The sequence below is a fragment of the Oryx dammah genome, unplaced genomic scaffold (genome assembly GCF_014754425.2).
Source record: "Oryx dammah isolate SB20612 unplaced genomic scaffold, SCBI_Odam_1.1 HiC_scaffold_2, whole genome shotgun sequence".
Lineage (NCBI taxonomy): Eukaryota > Metazoa > Chordata > Mammalia > Artiodactyla > Bovidae > Oryx > Oryx dammah.
In genome coordinates this window covers 132532998-132553762 of record NW_024070186.1, presented here as the reverse complement: position 1 = coordinate 132553762, position 20765 = coordinate 132532998, and positions in this window count along the sequence as shown.

Genomic DNA, 20765 nt, shown 5'->3' with positions numbered 1-20765 from the left:
TTCTTATTAATTATCAATCATTTATTCTTATGCTTGAAATCTATTTTTAATGTTCACATTGTAATTTTCAAAATGTAGTCCTCACAATGCGCTCTTAATCCGTAATTCTTTTGTACATTCTTTTACTATGTAGTCCCGGCTCTGCTAAAGTTCATCCCTGATCCTTCATTGTACAGCTGGGTAGGTAAATTATTCTCCCACACAGGGAAATATTCTTTTATTTAAAGTAATCTGGCTTTAGAAAAGATCTGCTGATTACCTATCATGTTTGCATGGTTTAATTTAGTGCCTAGATACCTAACATTCTTCTCTCCAATCCTGCCATCTCTATTAAGTGACCACTTTCCATTTTTTAATAAATACTGGAAGCTTCCACTTACTGTCAGCTTTCTATTTTATTCACCACTAATTTTAATAAGATATTATTATCTAAGTGTAGCAGATTTTATAAATGATGATCATACTGTGTTACTTCATTACTTTTGACTGAATATTATTCCAGAAACTAACTAAAACAGTTATAATTCTAGAATAAAATATTAACTGATATTGCCAATTTAGTATTTTATTAAGTAGATGTAAAATTCAAATAGCTTGGGAGTATAAACTATGATTACATTATATATCTACTTGCCTAACTTTGTGCTCATATTTTCTATCTTGCTCCCTCTTTTTCTTTTCATCATTTCTCACTTGAAATATTCTATTTATTATACAGATGGAAAATACAACCTCTCATCATAATGTTGCCCTTTTTTTCCTAGATGATGATGATGATTAATCAATTACGAGTTTATGAAAAAGAAACACCTGGCACACTTCCATAAACAAATAGATTTCCTGTGGTTTCCAGAACACCTGAGGGTATTTCTAAGGGTCAGGAGCCTCTGTGAGTAACGCTCTCTTCACAGTTTGACTTCCCCACAAGCCTGATTCTCATAAATATGCACCCTTACACCCAACATACAAGTTTTTTTTTTTTTTTTAAGCAGGCACATGTTGCAAACACTACAGAGGAACAAACAAAGTAAAGGAGAGGGGAAGGATTAAAACACAAGGGTACACACTGCTGTATTTAAAATGAATAGCCAACAAGGTCCTACTGTATAGCACAGGGAACTCTGCTCAGTGTTATCTGGCAGCCTGGATGGGAGGGGAGTTTGGGGGTGAATAGACACAAGTATATGTATGGCAGAGTCCCTCCACTGTCCACTGAAACTATCACAACATTGTTAATCAGCTATACTCCAATATAAGATAAAAAAATTTTTTTTACAGTTTCAACAAACTTGTCTTTCTAAAACTATTTCTTTTTTTTTAAATAACCATAAGTATGAGCCAGAGAAAATAGAAATATATATGATACAAGTAAGAAACAGCTTAATGCCTCCACCTCAGCTGATTTTTATCTTCAAAATGTGGCAATCTGTGTTGGATCAGTTCAGTTCAGTTCAGTCGCTCAGTCGTGTCCGACTCTTTGCGACCCCATGAATTCCAGCAAGCCAGGCCTCCCTGTCCATCACCATCTCCCAGAGTTCACTCAGACTCACGTCCATCGAGTCCGTGATGCCATCCAGCCATCTCATCCTCGGTTGTCCCCTTCTCCTCCAGCCCCCAATCCCTCCCAGCATCAGAGTCTTTTCCAATGAGTCAACTCTTCGCATGAGGTGGCCAAAGTACTGGAGTTTCAGCTTTAGCATCATTCCTTCCAAAGAAATCCCAGGGCAGATCTCCTTCAGAATGGACTGGTTGGATCTCCTTGCAGTCCAAGGGACTCTCAGGAGTCTTCTCCAACACCACATTTCAAAAGCATAAATTCTTCAGTGCTCAGCCTTCTTCACAGTCCAACTCTCACATCCATACATGACTACTGGAAAAAGCATAGCCTTGACTAGATGGACCTTAGTCGGCAAAGTAATGTCTCTGCTTTTGAATATGCTATCTAGGTTGGTCATAACTTTTCTTCCAAGGAGTAAGCGTCTTTTAATTTCACGGCTGCAGTCACCATCTGCAGTGATTTTGGAGCCCAAAAAATAAAGTCTGACACCATTTCCACTGTTTCCTCATCTATTTCCCATGAAGTGATGGGACCAGAGGCCATGATCTTCATTTTCTGAATGTTGAGCTTTAGGCCAACTTTTTCACTCTCCACTTTCACTTTCATCAAGAGGCTCTTTAGTTCCTCTTCACTTTCTGCCATAAGGGTGGTGTCATCTGCATATCTGAGGTTATTGATATTTCTCCCGGCAATCTTGATTCCAGCTTATGTTTCTTCCAGCCCAGCGTTTCTCATGATGTACTCTGCATATAAGTTAAATAAGCAGGGTGACAATATACAGCTTTGACGTACTCCTTTTCCTATTTGGAACCAGTTTGTTGTTCCATGTTCAGTTCTAACTGCTGCTTCCTGACCTGCTTACAGCTTTCTCAAGAGGCAGGTCAGGTGTTCTGGTATTTGCATCTCTTTCAGAATTTTCCACAGTTTATTGTGATCCACACAGTCAAAGGCTTTGGCATAGTCAATAAAGCAGAAATAGATGTTTTTCTGGAACTCTCTTGCTTTTTCCATGATCCAGCAGATGTTGGCAATTTGATCTCTGGTTCCTCTGCCTTTTCTAAAACCAGCTTGAACATCTGGAAGTTCACGGTTCACGTACTGCTGTGTTGGATACAGGCCATCAATTAAATAAGTATACTGCAATATCTCCTTCACCTGATCTTTGAAAGCTTCTTTCTTGCCCTGAACTATACTTCTTTAGAAAATTCTACCAGTTAGTTTTACATCCAAGGGAGAAAATGTTAAATTTATGATACTGTGATGTTTTCTTCCTTTTAATGCCTTCTATATATTTTTAAATCTTTTGCCTTAAATGCAAAATTCTTAAAAGGTAAAGTCCAAGAGCATTGCTACCCAGTCCTCTAAGTCTGTGTATGTAGCAGAATAGCTACTAATCACATGTCCAAATTGAGATATGCTGTTTTTATAAAACACAACCAGTTTTAATGACTTAGAACACATGGAAGAATGAGAAATATGTCAGTAATTTTTCAGATTGATCACATGTTGAAATGATATTTTGGATATATTGGGTTAAGTAAGATATACTGTTAACATTAGTTTCACCTGTTTCTTTTTATTGTTTTTAGTTTGGTGCTAGAAACTTTAAAACTACATTTGTGTCTCACATGATATTTCTTTTGGAGACTACTGATATAAGGTTTTATTCTTTTTTTCTGCACTGCACAATATTCTTTTCTCATTTTGGTAATGTCATTTGCAATTAATCTGAATCCTAAAATATTCTTCAACATGGTAAAAAACTCACACTAAAGATCATTTCCTCCAAACTATATATTTAAGTCAAACTCAAAGTTAACATCTATTGTTTTGGTAGCATTTAACTATCACAAAATATTCAAATTTAGAAAAGTGAATTTTCATTCTAGGCCTAAACAGTAATCAACAACATTGTGTAAAATGACTATGCATTTTGAAAATAAGTTTACAATTGAGAGGGAAAAATATTATGGAAAAAAAATTAAATACTAAGTTTGCTATTTTTAAACAAGTCATTTTCTAATCTATTTTATAGCTAAGTATTTTATCATTACTTTTAAAATGCTTAGTATAACACTAGTTCTTACTCTTTTATTTGAAAACTATTTAAACCCTGATTTTTACATTACAGTAGAAATGTTGAAAATACAACATATTAATACATGCCCTAATCATAGCAGAGTGAAGAGCTATTCCAACATGATTTAGTAAACAACAGAAATCAGCGTAAGGCAAATCTGCTCTGGGCCCTCTCCAAAGGTATACAGTGAGACAGCAAAATTGCTTCATATAATGTGGGCTTTCTTTATAAAGTAGTCTTATTCCATAATTTTAAGATGTCTTTGTATTGAACCTAAAATGTTTCTTTTCCAATCCATAGAGTCTTGTCTAAGGAGGTACTTTGACAAGGGCAGGGCGCTTTCTCAAGATTTTTGTTTGTTTGTTTGTTTGTTTGTTTTTGTCACTAAACAATCTACCGCACATTTGCACTGATCTCACATGCTAGCGAAGTAATGCTCAAAATTCTCCACGCCAGGCTTCAGCAATACATGAATCATGTACTCCCAGATGTTCAAGCTGGATTTAGAAAAGGCAGAGGAACCAGAGATCAAATTGCCAACATCCGCTGGATCATCAAAAAAGCAAGAGAGTTCAGGAAAAACATCTACTTCTGCTTTATTGACTACACCAATGCCTTTGACTGTATGGATCAAAACAAGTTGTGGAAAATTTTTCAAGAGATGGGAAGACCAAACCACCTGACCTGCCTCCTGAGAAATCTGTATGCAGGTCAGAAAGCAGCAGTTAGAACTGGACACGGAACAACAAACTGGTTCCAAATAGGGAAAGGAGTACATTAAAGCTATATATTTTAACCCTGCTTATTTAACTTATATGTAGAGTACATCATGAGAAATGCTGGACTGGAAGAAGCACAAGCTGGAATCAAGATTTCTGGAAGAGATATCAATAACCTCAGATATGCAGATGACATCACACTTATGGCAGAAAACAAACAAAAGAGCCTCTTGATGAAAGTGAAAGAAGAGAGTGAAAAAGTTGAATTAAAATTCAACATTCAGAAAACTAAGATCATAGCATCTGATCCCATGAACTCATGGCAAATAGATTGGGAAACAGAGGAAACAATGAGACACTTTCTTTAGGGGGAGCTCCAAAATCACTGCAGAGAAGGAAATGGCAACCCACTCCAGTATTCTTGCCTGGAGAATTCCATGGACAGAGGAGCCTGATGGGCTACAGTCCATGGGGTCACAAAGAATCGGACACGACTGAGCGACCAACACAAAATCACTGCAGATGGTGACTGCAGCCATGAAATTAAAAGACCCTTGCTTCTTGGAAAAAAAAAATAGGACCAACCTAGATAGCTTATTAAAAGCAGACACTACTTTACCAACAAAGGTTGATCTAGTCAAACCATAGTTTTCCAGTAGTCATGTATGAAAGTGAGAGTTGGATTATAAAGGAAGCTGAGCACCGAAGAATTGATGCTTTTGAACTGTGTTGCTGGAGAAGACTCTTGAGAGTCCCTTGGACTGTAAGGAGATCCAACCAGTCCATCCAGAAGGAAATCAGTCCTGAATATTCCAAAATCACTGCAGATGGTGATTGCAGCCATGAAATTAAAAGACACTTACTCCTTGGAAGGAAAGTTATGACCAACCTAGGTAGCATATTAAAAAGCAGAGACATTACTTTGCCGACTAAGGTCTGGCTAGTCAAGGCTATGGTTTTTCCTGTGTTCATGTATGGATGTGAGAGTTGGACTGTGAAGAAGGCAGAGTGCCAAAGAATTGATGCTTTTGAACTGTGGTGTTGGAGAAGACTCTTGAGAGTCCCTTGGACTGCAAGGAGATCCAACCAGCCCATTCTGAAGATCAGCCCTGGGATTTCTTTGGAAGGACTGATGCTAAAGCTGAAACTCCAATACTTTGGCCACCTCATGTGAAGAGTTGACTCATTGGAAAAGACCCTGATGCTGGGAGGAATTGGGGGCAGAAAGAGAAGGGGACGACAGAGGATGAGATGGCTGGATGGCATTACCAACTCGATGTACATGAGTTTGGGTGAACTCCAGGAGTTAGTGATGGACAGGGAGGCCTGGTGTGCTGCGATTCAGAGGGCCTCATAGAATCGGACATGACTGAGCTACTGAACTGAACTGATTCATTGGAAGGGCTGATGCTGAAACTCCAATACTCTGGCTATCTGATACGAAGAATTGACTCATTTGCAAAGACCCTGACACTGGGAAAGATTGAAGGTGGTAGGAGAAGGGGATGACAGAGGATGAGATTGTTGGATGGCATCACAGACTCAGTGGACATGAGTTTGAATAAACTGGGAGTTGCTGATCGACAGGGAAGCCTCGCATGCTGCAGTCCATGGGGTCGCAAAGAGTCAGACATGACTGAGCGACTGAACTGAACTGAACTGGAACAATCATGAAGAGTAAGATAAACATAAATATATATATATATACACACACAGAGGTACACGCACACATTTAAAAATCTCTTAGGTAAGTTTTTCCAGGATTAGTATAGTACACCCACCACCAATACCAAACCCCATCATTTTTACGTTTTCTTGCAGGATTCACATTAAGGAAGTAGATCTGCATTTTTCTAACTTTCGTTAAGATTTGTCTTAGGTTCATTTTGTTATTAGTGAACTATTGATCTAGCAGAGAAGTGAAGTGAGCCCAGAGTGGTGCTTTTAAGGGGTGCTATATTCATCATATCATGGTGATTTGTCAGAGTGGACTACTACTGACTCATCTCAATGATCAGTACCAGTTCCAGAGGATTCAGTTGGTTTCCATTTTCATTAGTGAGACCGCCCTTAAGAGTCAGTGACAGGTACTTACATCGACGACTGATGAAGATCTCACATGCTGTGGGGTGCAGCCACAAAAAGAGGTAGAGTTGCTACACTATTCAGCAATTCTACACCTAGGTATCCCTGGAGGGAAATGAAAATTTGTATCTACACGAAATCGTGTACATAAATATTCATAACAGCTTTATTTATAATAGCTAAAAATGGAAACAATCCAAATATCCATGTACTAACAAATGAATAACTTAAATGAGTTATATTTTTTTTTTAAAAAGCAACTGACTCAAATAATCTAAATTAATACAGTAATGGGATGAAGCTAAAATTTCTCTGTGTATAGTCTGTTTCATAACAGTTCTAAAGTCTTTAGACTAGGCTGAAATTTGGAAGGATTGTGATGAAGAAAGCCTTCAGTTCTGATAAAAATCATAATAAATACTTTAATCATTGAAAATTAAGGCAAAAAATTTTCAGAGACAACATACATATAAGAAATCATACATATGCTTGATAACTGCATTGTTTTCATGTAATGAGAAATGAATCTGATGAATGAAATGTCACGGTCAAAGTCTTTTAAACAATAGTACAGTGCAACAAATTCATACATGATTATATCTGTCTTTAAAATTTATTTTACTGTAAAGCAAGCTTTTATTCTTTTCTTTTAAAATTATACCTCTGATTAGATTATTGAAATGTTACATTTATTTATTATTATTATTTTTTTAGAAATGGAATTGTGACTTCAGAAACTACTTTGTTCTTAGAAACTTCCAAGACCAGGTCAATCAGCCATATTAGACAGATAGACAGATGTATTTTATTCTTTCTTCACATGCATTAGCCTTTATCTGAACTTAATGATGAGATTTCCATATGTATATGCCTTAGATTTCTACTTTGGTCTTCACTGCTTTTTCATTAACATATGCCATTCTTGAGTCATTATTTGGATCTTATCATCTGTGAAGGGCTTAAAATTTGAGGTCTTTTTTAAGATTAATGTTTTTCTTTAATCCTGTAACAAATTAAACTTTCATCTTTGAAACAAGCATTGCTAAATACACATACCTATATATCCATATTGGTCTAGCATGATGTTCCTATATGTATTGTATATGAAGTCTTAGTAGGATACTTTTAGCTTACTGAGATTAGATTTTGACTGTCTGAGTAAACAAAGATATATTAAGAGAAATCATTAAAGAATAGGTGAAAAAAGCTTACCAAATAATCTTGGGCAGAATACAAAGATACTGGATTTATTTTGTCTTAAAACAAGTCAAAGATAGGGATCGTAATAACATTAGTAGTGAATTACCAATTGAGGCATTGAAGGTGTGAGGTTTTCTCCATTGGACATTTTAAATGAAAAGTGTAAACAAATATTGATTGCTTTTCTTGGCTCATACAAATGTGCTCATTTTTAGAAATATGTGACTGATGTAGCTATTCTTTCCATGGGACTTTGCAGCATTGAATAATTGAGAAAGCTGTAAATATTTTCAGAGGCTAAAAGAGAAACACAACTCAGATTTTTATATTTTCTTTGAAATGAATGAGCCTTCACCCAGTGGATATACAGTATAACTTATTTTGTAATTCTGAAATTTGTGACTCAATGTTGTATCTTCAAGGCATTTGTGAATAACCAATTAAAATATTAACCTAACACTAATGCTCTAATTCGCAAGATCTGATTCCTGGGTCCTGGCATAACAACTAAACGATTGTGTCTTCCACTTTTAACTATAAAAATGACTTTATAATTATAGATTATAAGAGGTGGGAGAAAGATTCCATCTGGTAACCTCCTTATTTGTTTGAAAGACAAATTGTTCTACACATAAGTAATTTTATATCCTGCTTTAATTCACAGTATATCTTAGTTTAAGTCTTTCTATTTTGGGGTAAATCACATTATTAAGAGAAGATCTGGTATAGATCATGATTTTTATTAATTCCTTTAATTTGTAATTGTAACCCCTTTGACAAGCAGGCCATAGAGTGCCATATACCTTCAGTGAATAGGAGTAAGGAAGAGGACATGGATGGTCAAGGTCAATAGTGAATAGAAAGTAGGCTTTATTTTTGGTTTTGATTGGAAAGAAATAGCCTCAAAAAACAGTATTTTCAGTGGCTGCTAAGCTTCATTTTTTTTTTTTTTTTGGCATTCAATGTGAAATTAAGGAAACTTGGAAATTAGAATATTCTTTTCTCTGAGAAGCAGTAATTGTAAAAATGAATATCTCTTTTCATATGAATCAAAAACTTTATGAAACAATTGAAAGAGATATTGACACAAAGCTGGCATGTAGATTCAAAATGCAAGATAGGATGTAATTCATCCAAAGGAATTTTGGGACAAATTGAATTCACTTTGGTCTTGCTTCATAATCAAGGTTAAATTTATGGGGAAATGGAATTGATATTAAATATCTAAAATATAAAAAGATCCAAAGTTTTTTAAAAACATCTTTCTCTAAAATGAAAAAATAATCTGAATCTTCTTATGGTTATTAAATTAAGAAACAAATTTTCACCTGTCCATAAGTAACTGTAATTTTCCGTTTGATATCTACTACCTAAACTTGCATATATGAAAACAGAATAGTTTTTATTGTCTTATCCAAGTTTATTAATGTTCTGCTTGTTGTGAAATTTACATATAATTATCTGTTCATAAAATCTTCAAGAAACATTTGTTTCTTCAAAATATTTCCCCCTAAATTTGCAGAATATGGCATATAAATTATAGGTAAGCTTGAGGCTTCAATTTTTGAAGTAGCTATTAGATATTAAACTTATAAGAAATTTAAGTAACTGACAAAACTTTGGTATACAGAAGAAAATGCAAAGTGAAATTTAAAATTAACTTTTTATATAAGTCAGTCTTTTGTTGTTAATTGTTAGTGACTTACTGTACTGAGTGGCAGATAAGTTGGTTTTAAAAGAGCTGCACAGAAAATACTAAATATGAAACTTATTCATATCCTAGATCTATTTTTTAGAATCAATTGAACTTAATTCCATCCATAAAATTAACATCTTTTCAGAAAGACGTATTGATGAAAATATTGATCTTTTGACAAAATCCATTTCATGGAGTTCATTGATGCTATTTAATTGTTCAGTCATATTAACTAGATCTTCAAATTATTTTATGTAGCTTAAGAATGTAAGCTAAATGAAATATAAGAATGAAATAGAATTGCTAGTTATCACTATAATGTATCAAACAGATAAATGTATTTATCTCCTAAACACCTAGAAAGCAAGGATATGGTATATATTATCTACGTTTGCATTTAAGATTGTCTTATAATGTAGCTCTTCTCTACTATCTCAACCCATATTATCTTTGCCTTTCGTGAACATTTACCCTCCATTGTTATATAATTCACGTAATTCAATTTATTATTTAGTGTAAGCTCTTTTTATATCCCTTTATCCAGAAGAATATCTCTCAGCCTTAACAAAACATACATTTCAAGAATCTGACTAAAGCTATAAGGATCATCGCCTCCAAAGAAAAGCATGGTGGACACTAACACAAATATTCACAATTTTGGATTTTCTACAGTTATAAACGATCTTGAAAAAATGTCTCTTGATTGAAGCCATAATATTCTATACTTAGTCCTGACTACTAATATAAAGCCTTACATAACAGTATTTTTTCAGATGATGCTTGATGGCTGATTGATTAATAAAAAGTAAGCCTCTGGCAGTAAAATATACATGTGAAGCAGTCCCTTTATCCATGTTTTTACTTAAAAACCTCTCACAAACCAACATTTACTTATAATAGATTATAATTGTGATTATCATGTATATATGTGTATTGTTTTTCATTATCAAGCCAAATATTATATTTTAATTGACAAGCGAAGCTAAAATTGGTTCTAATCATCAAAAATAAATAAAGAAACTAAGTAAATCTAGTGATACTCACTAGAAAGTGTCCAGAATACTTCATGCCCTTTGGGAGCAGATAAAAATATGCCATTTCCCATTTTCATGGTTCATTCTCCATGTGGTAAATGGTCTATTTGTCACAAAAAGAGTGATGTGATGCTTTACATATAGTGTGTATATAATAAGTATTATTTACTGATGAAGAAAGGGGCTATCAAAGTATACAATGAGTTATTAGTATGTGGGATCTGTGAAGGAGCAGGTACAGCAGAGGTATAAATCTCAAGCACAATAATATTAAATTCGTCTATATCGCTACTTCTAACATTTCCAGTGACCCTAGTGAAACTTTCATTTTCAATGGCAGATTATAATATTATCATAAAATTATAATGCATAAGGCAAACTCCTTAACTGCCTTTTACTAGCTACCTTTCCCTAAGGATTTAACTTCTCTGTTAATACATTACACAGTAACTCTTGTTCTGAATATCCTGTTAAAAGTGGGCAGCTTCCTCAGTGCTAGAAAACCACACTAGCATTCCTTTAGTTCTGCAATATAGTCCTTAATTTGAAATGAAGTTTGATTGTTTTAACTCCAAAACATAAAGGAGCCTGCACTACATCAAGACCTTTAATGGAAACTAATGGAATTTTTGGCATAAAATAGTAGAATTAATTAGATCTAGCAATGCACACTATTTAACTGCTAGCCTGCCATTTTACACTGATCTGAAGCCATACATACTTAACAAAAGATATTGGGTTGATTTCACAAAGGACTTGAATACTCTTTTCACATTCACTGTGTAAGTTATTATCCACTGTGAAAAGATTATTGACTTTTTTAAGGAGATATTATGGAGAGAAATGATTGCTACCAGGATGACTGGTAGAATTATGTATGAGACAAGTAAGAACTCTAATTTCTCATCTGCTGAATAAATGAGTTTAATTTTAAAATACTAGTTAGTGCAGAAGAGATTTCTGCTGAATTGAGCAGAATTATCAAAGCTGGGTTTAAACTGTAGTGGACACTGAAAGGGAAGTATAAAACAAAACCTTTGCCTGTTCAATGGTTTTATATCCCAGATTGTTAGTGATGTTTCTTGATTTTATTTCTTTTTGAAATTACATGCATATGTGTTATCCTAGATTTATACTAATAGAGTATGGAGAATGCCCATGCCCCTCATTCTGATACAAAGAGTCAATCCTACTTACTGATAATTGGTGGTAGTTTAGCTATCCAGAGAAAAATATCATGTAAATATAAGTAAAGATTCTAAAAGGTTCTTATGTGTTTGCCCCCTAGTGCTTCTTTCCCATTATTGTGATTTTCTGTAACAGTGTGCCTCAGTCATGCATGATCATTATAAATACTTGAAAAACTTGTTATAAAATACAGATGCTCATCATGATCAGTGACCAACCAATTAGTTCTTTGAAAGCCTGTTAGTGATTGTTTACCACATACCTGGGATTCGGTGTGCACACAGAGAGCCAACAGCAACTGGTATTGACACTGACATCTTCTCTCCAAGGAATATCCTATGGCACTTGCAAAAATGGATAATTGAAAGAGGGAATTGACTGACAGATGAAACCACAGCAGAAGAATGAAAGGTGATAACACTGGAAGTGAAACAAATTAAATGGAAATGAAGTTACAGAAGAACTATCTCACCCTGGGAATGGTTACACTGTCACCGTTCAAAAGATACAAGATATACAAGGGGAGGAACTTAGAAGGTGAACTTATCAACCTAAATTAGGAAAAAGGTTGTGATGAAAAGGACGAGGATGTCCCAGAGGGAGCGCTCTGACAAAAGACTTGACGTTAAAGCAATCCTCAGAGATATTTCACAACACTGAATTTGTGAAAGATAAAAGGTCGGAAGCCTATATTAGCTTAGTAAGGAAGAAGACAATTCACTAAGACACAGCAAAGATACTCCATATCACATGTTATATGATGAGAAAAGTTCAGTTCAGTTCAGTTCAGTCGCTCAGTCGTGTCCGACTCTTTGCGACCCCATGAATCACAGCACGCCAGGCCTCTCTGTCCATCACCAACTCCCGGAGTTCACTCAGACTCACGTGCATCGAGTCAGTGATGCCATCCAGCCATCTCATCCTCGGTCGTCCCCTTCTCTTCCTGCCCCCAATCTCTCCCAGCATCAAAGTCTTTTCCAATGAATCAACTCTTCGCATGAGGTGGCCAAAGTACTGGAGCTTGAGCTTGAGACTTCCAAAGAAGTCTCAGGGGTGATCTCCTTCAGAATGGACTGGTTGGATCTCCTTGCAGTCCAAGGGACTCTCAAGAGTCTTCTCCAACACCACAGTTCAAAAGCATCAATTCTTCGGCACTCAGCCTTCTTCACAGTCCAACTCTCACATCCATACATGACCACAGGAAAAACCATAGCCTTGACTAGCCGGACCTTAGTCGGCAAAGTGATGTCTCTGCTTTTGAATATGCTATCTAGGTTGGTCATAACTTTTCTTCCAAGGAGTAAGCGTCTTTTAATTTCATGCCTGCAGTCACCATCTGCAGTGATTTTGGAGCCCCCCAAAATAAAGTCTGACACTGTTTCTACTGTTTCCCCATCTATTTCCCATGAAGTGATGGGACCAGATGCCATGATCTTCGTTTTCTGAATGTTGAGCTTTAAGCCAACTTTTTCACTGTCCTCTTTCACTTTCATCAAGACGCTTTTTAGCTCCTCTTCAAAAGGCAACTACTATTCAAACTGCTCCTGATATGTATTTTTTAACGAACAAATAATATACTTCCATTCTTGATGTTTCCAAAATTTCAAATCAGTTTTAAATAAAATTTACTTTTATTTTTATTTCCCTATATATTTGTAACTGAGAGTAAGAGAAGTTTTAACATTTGACTGAAATTCGGTAGCTACAGAAATATCATAATTTTTCTCATTAATATTACAATTGCTTTGCATGGTTTTAGCTTGCACAGTCCTGCACTAACATGCAAAGTGAAGATTGCCTATATCCGATTAACAATACTTTATTAACTAAATAGGTAAATGAATGGCAAAATATCTAGGAGAGGATATTACTGGTACCATCTTTAAGTATGTCTTAAATCATCCTGAAGTCAACCATCTACTCCAACTTCAGGCTAGCATTCTATAAATAATAAGCATAGCTCCCATTTACCTCTTCTGTCTTGTAATATTTCTCTCCTCTAGACATCATGTCCTCTTTTCATCTCCTCACAGTCCATACATCTTTTCCCTACGTGCTCCTGCCGATGCTTTTGTGTCTCTCTTTGTCCACCTGCTTACTCCTCTTCGCTTTCGAATAGTGGCTGAGGTCTCTTCACCAGTGAAACTTTCTGGATGTGTCTATGTCAACTCCTTCTCTTCTATGCCCTCACTTAGAATTTTTACTTATACTTTCGTCTACATTGTTATTGCAGTTACAATTTAACATTTAATAAAAATAATCGTTTCACAAATGCTTGTCTTAGACACTCTGCTTAGGTTTAATTGTGGCAAGTTTCATATCTAATGTGCAAAGTAGGTGCTCAGTAAATTGTGTTGATTTTAAAAAGTCAGTGTACATGGAGGCAATATTACCTTCTCTCCAAAATATTTTTTTAATTTATTTTCAATTGAAGCAATATTGCTTTACGATATTGTGTTGGTTTCTACCATACACTAACACACATCAATAATAAATATACATATGTCTCCTTCCCTCTTGAACCTCCCTCCCACCTCATACCCCATCCCACCCCTCTTATCTTGGCTAACTAGTAATTCTAAGAGTCAAGTACTTTTAGCTGTGAAAGGAACCTTATGAGTTACATTGCCCAAATGTTCATGTCATTTAGGAATTGCTTATACCCAACGAATGGTTATTAGGTCAGTGTTAATGAGTGCTTGACTATGCATGATTTTTCTTCTTAGCTCTTATAGTAGCTGGTTTTGGTAATTAAATATAGGGATATTTGAGGGTGTAAAAATGAAAATATTAGCAAGTAAGGGAAGAGAGGGGACTGAAAAATACAAAGCACATACACGCAAGATTACACATAGAAAATGCAATAGATTAGCATTTGTCATTTTTCCTAATTCTCAAGAACTGCATCTGAAACTTCACAAAATATTTTTTTAACATTTATCCTGTTGCATAGGTAATTTCCCCAATTTACTTTTTTAGCAAATAGCATGTAGAGAGATCCCCTGGAGGAGGGCATGGCAGAGTCCCATGGACAGAGGAGCCTGGTGGTGTACAGTCCATAGGGTCACAAAGAGTCAGATATGCCTGAAGTGACTTAGCACCCAGGAAAGCACAGCATAAGGCTATTAATTCCTTCATGAAAGATTTGGACCCAGTCTGATTGGCCCCATAATCCATGCCCTTTCTATCATTCCAAGCTGAGTCCTGAAGGAAAGGTGCCACAGTGTTAGTCTGTGACACCATAGAGATTTCTTCCCTGGCACATATTCTTTTCTTTATCCTCTTTATTTTTGGTTAATTTTACTTTCAATTCCTCTTAAAGCTCCTGTCTTTTATTACTATTTTAATCTCAACAGGAAATTAAAACCCAGCTTCAAATTTGGCATGGCACTGTATACTAAGTGGCCTGTATTTTCACTGTTTACATGCTGGGAAATGTCTGGTTCTGAAAACCTATCAGCTAGAGGCTTCACTAAACTAAGACTGTCTCGTTAAACTGTTAAGAAAACTCTGTTCAAGTTCATCAGTGAGCATGTTCTCCTAAAGCACAGTATTATGCTAATAACTCATTGAATAGTACACATACCAAGGGTAAATATATTTTATTTATCTATTAAATCATACATGTCTGGTGTTCCTGACATGGCAATGAACAGTTTGATGGTGACTGTTTTTAAAAAGAAATATGAATACAATTAAATTAGCATAAATCAATGCTCAATTCATATTGCATATTGTTCTAGTAGTTGAAATAACCTGGTGGGATTCCCTGGTCTCAGAGGTTAAAGCATCTGCCTGCAAATGCAGGAGAGCTGGGTTCGATCCCTGGGTTGGGAAGATCCCCTGGAGAAGGAAATGGCAACCCACTCCACTATTCTTGCCTGGAAAATCCCATGGACAGAGGAGCCTGGTGGGCTATACTCCATGGGGTAGCAAAGAGTCGAAACTCAGAGCCAACTATTTGAGAGAAGAAGAAAAATTGTATTTTGGCAGTCTATCTGCACAAAACGTTCTATCTTCTCTCAAAAACACCATGCCCTCTCACTACCAAAAATGTCCTCTGGTGACAAGAAAACCAACCCTACTTGCCTGCTGATTAAGAACGTCCCTCTCACAAAGACTTACACACACACATACACACACACACACACTCACAAATTTCTGCACTTCAGATTCTGTTGTGGTATCAACAAAATCTGTAACTGTTCCTTAATTCCTCTTTCTATAACTTCTGTCATAAGATTGTTGCAAGGATTAATGGACATGATATAAATAAAGAGCTTTGCCCAGAGTCTATGACTAAAGAAGTGCTCAGGGAATATAAATATTTGATATTTACTGAGATGTTGCTATCTCTCTTCTCCTATGTATGTCTTCTCATTTACAGGACACTATTATCTCATTGTTTCTAGATGTTTCCTGATAGCCTGAACAATTGGCTTTAATGGAAACAGATGGCCAAAATGGCTGCTACAAAGTGGATACTTCAAGATGATTAGACCTGGGCATTTGATGAGTGTCAGAACTTAATGTTAATTGGGCAGAATCTTTTGATGATGTGTAATTACGCATTTTAAGTGACCACAAATAGTCTAGTGCTACACATTGATGAAAGCTATATGTGGAAGCATTATGCCTAATCTTATAAGGTTGTTGGTCTTCATGTCTAAATAAATATAGATTTCTTACAAGAAGCTTCATAAATAATTTTTGCTCTAAGATTTTACTTTCATGAGAGTCAGGTTTAGAAAAGTATGGAGAATGAGGAAGCCACCAAGTTGAATTACAATCAGTGAGTCTTGATCAAGTTTCTGCTCTAACATTTACCTTTTTAACCTTGCATATATATATTTATAATGTATATATATGTAATTAAATCTATATCAGAGCTGGAAAACCCATATGTTTTATCTTAATTATGTTCTTTTACAACTTAACTCTGTCCATTTATTTTTCATAGTTTTCCAAGAAACAAAGCTTTCAAGAGTTTAGTCTCCCATCTAATGTACATTTTTCCACTTTGTCTCTAATTAATGTATACATAAGGACTCAGATCTATTGTACCCTAGTTGAATAGGAAAATACTAAATTGTCCTAAAGTTTTAATGATGCCTTAGACCAAGAGTAGACAAACTTTTTCTTAAAGGGCCAGATTGTAATTACTTAGGTTTTGTGGGCCATGTGGTCTCTGTCACAATTACTAGACTCTACCGTTGTAGCGTGACAGCAGTCACAGACAACATATAAATAAATGGATGTAACAGTTTCCTAGGAAACTTTTACTTATGGATGCTGAAATTTGAATTTTTTGTAATTTTCACACATCACAAAACAGCATTCTGGTTTGAATTTTTGCAGCCATTTTAAATTTAAAATAAGCTTTTTAGCTTGCAGACAACCCAAAAACAGACAGCTGTTTGGGTTTGGCCTATGGGCTATAGTGGGCCAAAAGCTACTGTAGCAACATTGGTTATTTTTTCCAGAGTGTAAGGTTTGTTTCATCAGCCACCAAAACCTCATTCAGAAAGAGATACTACACAACCTCAAATGAAAAAGTGAATGTGATTTCCTGCAGTCTGATTGCAACTTTATCTTTTTATATCCACAAATATTTTAAATATATTTCATTCAATATAGAGTTGGCCCTTGAACAACAAGGGTTTGAACTGTGTGCGGCTACTCATACATGGATATTTTTCAATAGTAAATTCTATAATTCTACCTGATCTGCTGTTGGTTGGATCCTCAGATGCAGAATTACAGATATGGAGGAGCTGTATATATGGAGCACTGACAGTAACTTATACTCTGATTTTTGTTGGTACCTCCAATACCCACATTGTGCAAATACAACTGTATGTTCAAAAATGTAAATGGGGTAACACATTTTCACTTTCAGAAATGATAAATCTAGTGGCTCACATACCAGCCAACAGGGATTAAGCCAGAGATTTAGTTAATGTATGAAACAAATATATTTTAAAAGTCCAAAAATGTCCCCGAATCCCAAAGTATTTAGGTCTACAGCACGTGTCAGATAACGAGAACAACTGGTATATATTTGGTTGTTTATGTTGTCAGCAAAGTATTTTCACAAACCATATGCCATTTGCTTGCTACAGCAAGCCATCTTGATATTGGTATTGCATATATATAGCAGAAACGAAAGTAAGCACCCAGATAGTAAGTCTCAGTTGCAATAAAAATAAACCTAATGTTGACAACAACTTTGAACAAATTTGACAAAGTGATTATCAGGCTTCTGTTTTAAACTGGTCCAAATAGAGGCCAGAATTAAAGGAAGAGGATTTTCTTTCATCTCACCAACCTTCCCTCCTTATTTACAGAAGATTCCCATTCTATTGGAATAAGGGAAAGAATAAAAAAAGGGAAGTGTTGGTGAAAAATAAAAAAGGAACTCATATCTACTGAGTGCCTAGAGGATGCCAAGCAAGTAATAATGCTAACAATAAAAATAGATTTAGGATGGAATACTTGAGAGTAAAGGAAAGGATGTTTTCAGCCCTCTGACTCCATTTGACACAACATATACTCATAAATACCGCTCCTCCTGATTCCACCTGAAATGGCATAAAGTGTGAGCTGAACGTGCCCTCCTTTACCCTTACTATAACAAGTGTATTATTTAAAGTTATTTTTATCTCTCTCAACAAATCTATTATAACTGTTCACCAGTGGGGCTTCCCAGATGGCGCTAGTGGTAAAGAACCGACCTGCCAATGCAGGAGACATAAGAGATTCAGGTTCAGTCCCTGAGTTGGGAAGATCCCCTGGAGGAGGACACAGCAACCCACTCCAGTATTCTTGACTGGAGAATCCCATGGACAGAGAAGCCTGATGGGCTGCAGTCCATAGGTTCCCAAAGAGTTGGCTATGACTGAGCAGCAAAGCACAGCACAGCAGCAGCACACATCCACCAATGGGGGAAATTGAGACTCAGAGAAGTTAATTTGTCCAGTATCGTATATTTAATAGCATCCGAGACAAGACTTGGACTAGAACAGAGCCCACTGTCTTCTAATACCAATGTAGTATTACTTTGATAACAAAAAATTAGAATATGAAATTGCAGCAACTTGACTTGCCAGTTATTTCTTTATATTAAATCCACTTCAGGTATAATTTTATAATACCAATAGAAATCATATAGCATATCTCTAAAGTGAAATATGTTTTAGAATTCTTTATCTAAGCTTCTTAAGGAGAAAAACATCTATTATTAGGGACACAAAAGCATCCATTAATATCTCCATAGCAGGAGCTTTGATACAGCACAGTTCAGTGAGTCTTTTTCCTCTAGCAAGCTAGGGGACCTAAGAGAAAGTTTAACCACGATAATCAAAAGAAACTGAGTTGAACACTGATCCTTTTATAGCACATGATTAGTACAGGTGGACCTTTCTCCATGTTCAATGACTGTTGGTAATCCTTAAATAATCAGGCAGCTGCTAGATAGCAAGAAAATGTCAAGTCGAACACCTGGGTGTTAAACATTTATACATGCTTGTAGGCCACTTTTGATCTATCTGCCCAACATGCCAAATGTCAGTGGCTTCACATAGGTTAGGAGGAAAGCTCCTCATTAGAGCATGGCTAGAGTTCGCTTGGCATCAAAAGGCACAAAGAGTCATGGACCCTTAAATGCAAGACATTCATTTCTCTGTGCACTCAGCTTGCCGGTAGTTTTGAATAGCCCAGGTCCTCTATTGTCTATATGTCTATAAATTACTCTTTTCTCTTTCGAAAGAACATGGAAATGGCTGCTTCTTCTTTTTTTTTCTTTTTTTTTGCAAGCAGGACAATATAAATTACCATTTAATGACTAGGATGCCATTATATGAAGGAGCAGACTGCGCTGGCAACTCCAAATTACACGTGGAGTCCTTCAAGGAGTTAATGGGTGGTGGCTACATGCTGTCTACAGGGGTAATCAACACAAGATAAGGCAGCATCCCTGGTTCACAGGATGTTGTGCAGACAGTGGCATGCTGTCTGATTTCGTTCCCTAACCTTCTGCTCAGCTCTGTTCCCCTTGCTATTGTACTGCACATGTAGTAATTAGTTTGCAAAGGACTTGGGGAAAAAACAGACTTACAAGTGAACTCATTCTCTTTTTTACAAAGAAGCTGCCTGAGTTCATAAGCTTTGGCGAGTGCCTTACTAAAATCAATGTGGAGTGTATAAGTGAAAAAGGACAAAGAGCATAACACAGAATGAAACTTGATTTTTCCATCCAATTTAGAGGACAGCAAATGTGATTTAAGAAATAGAATGTCAAGAAAAAGGAATGCCATCTATTAAGTCAAGGGTGGGCCCACACACAAAAAATAGCAAGTCCGTGGAGAATCTTTTGATTCCACCGAAGCGCCCATGTAACACAACTCTCCTAGCTATATAAATTGAAAAGGTAATTCAGAACGCAGCCTAAATAGTAAATAACTCATCTAGCTACACATAAACTATTGATATTTCTGTATTTTCTATGACTATAAAAAAGTTAAAACTAAGATGAAATCTTTATTTTATTAACTGGTTATAACTTATGATTTAAAAAAATATATTGATGTACGAATTCCACTAGAATTAGGAATTGACCTCAAACTGCAGAATCAAAATAGCCACCCATTCTGAAGATTAATATAGCTTGGTGCATAAAGATGATGATGGCTCCTTAAGAGATAGTTTCCCCTGAATCTCATCAGTATCCTGAAGCTGTTCTTGGTAACTAAGATTTCCAATAAGATGGGAAATGGCCAATATTGAACTTTGAGACTAGCACAGGAATTTGCTACAAAGCCAAAAAAAATTGATGAGGGGGTTGCAATGTACATTTCAAGGTCCTAATAATGTGCAGTGCTGTCCCAAACACTACTGCTATGACATTGACTTTCTGGTGGTGTGGTTTAGTCGCTAAGTCGTGTCTAACTCTTGCAACCCCATGGACTATAGCCTGCCAGGTTCCTCTGTCCATGGGAATCTCCAGGCAAGAATACTGGAGTAGGTTGCCATTTCCTTCTCCAGGGGATCTTCCCCACCCAGGAATTGAATGTGGGTTTCCTGGCATTGCAGGCAGATTCTTTACCAACTGAGCTATGAGGGAATAGCAGTGCTAATTTAATAACATTTATTTCTAATGTTTGAGTGAAATGTTTCCAAAAGCAGTAAAAACATCAACTGTCAACAA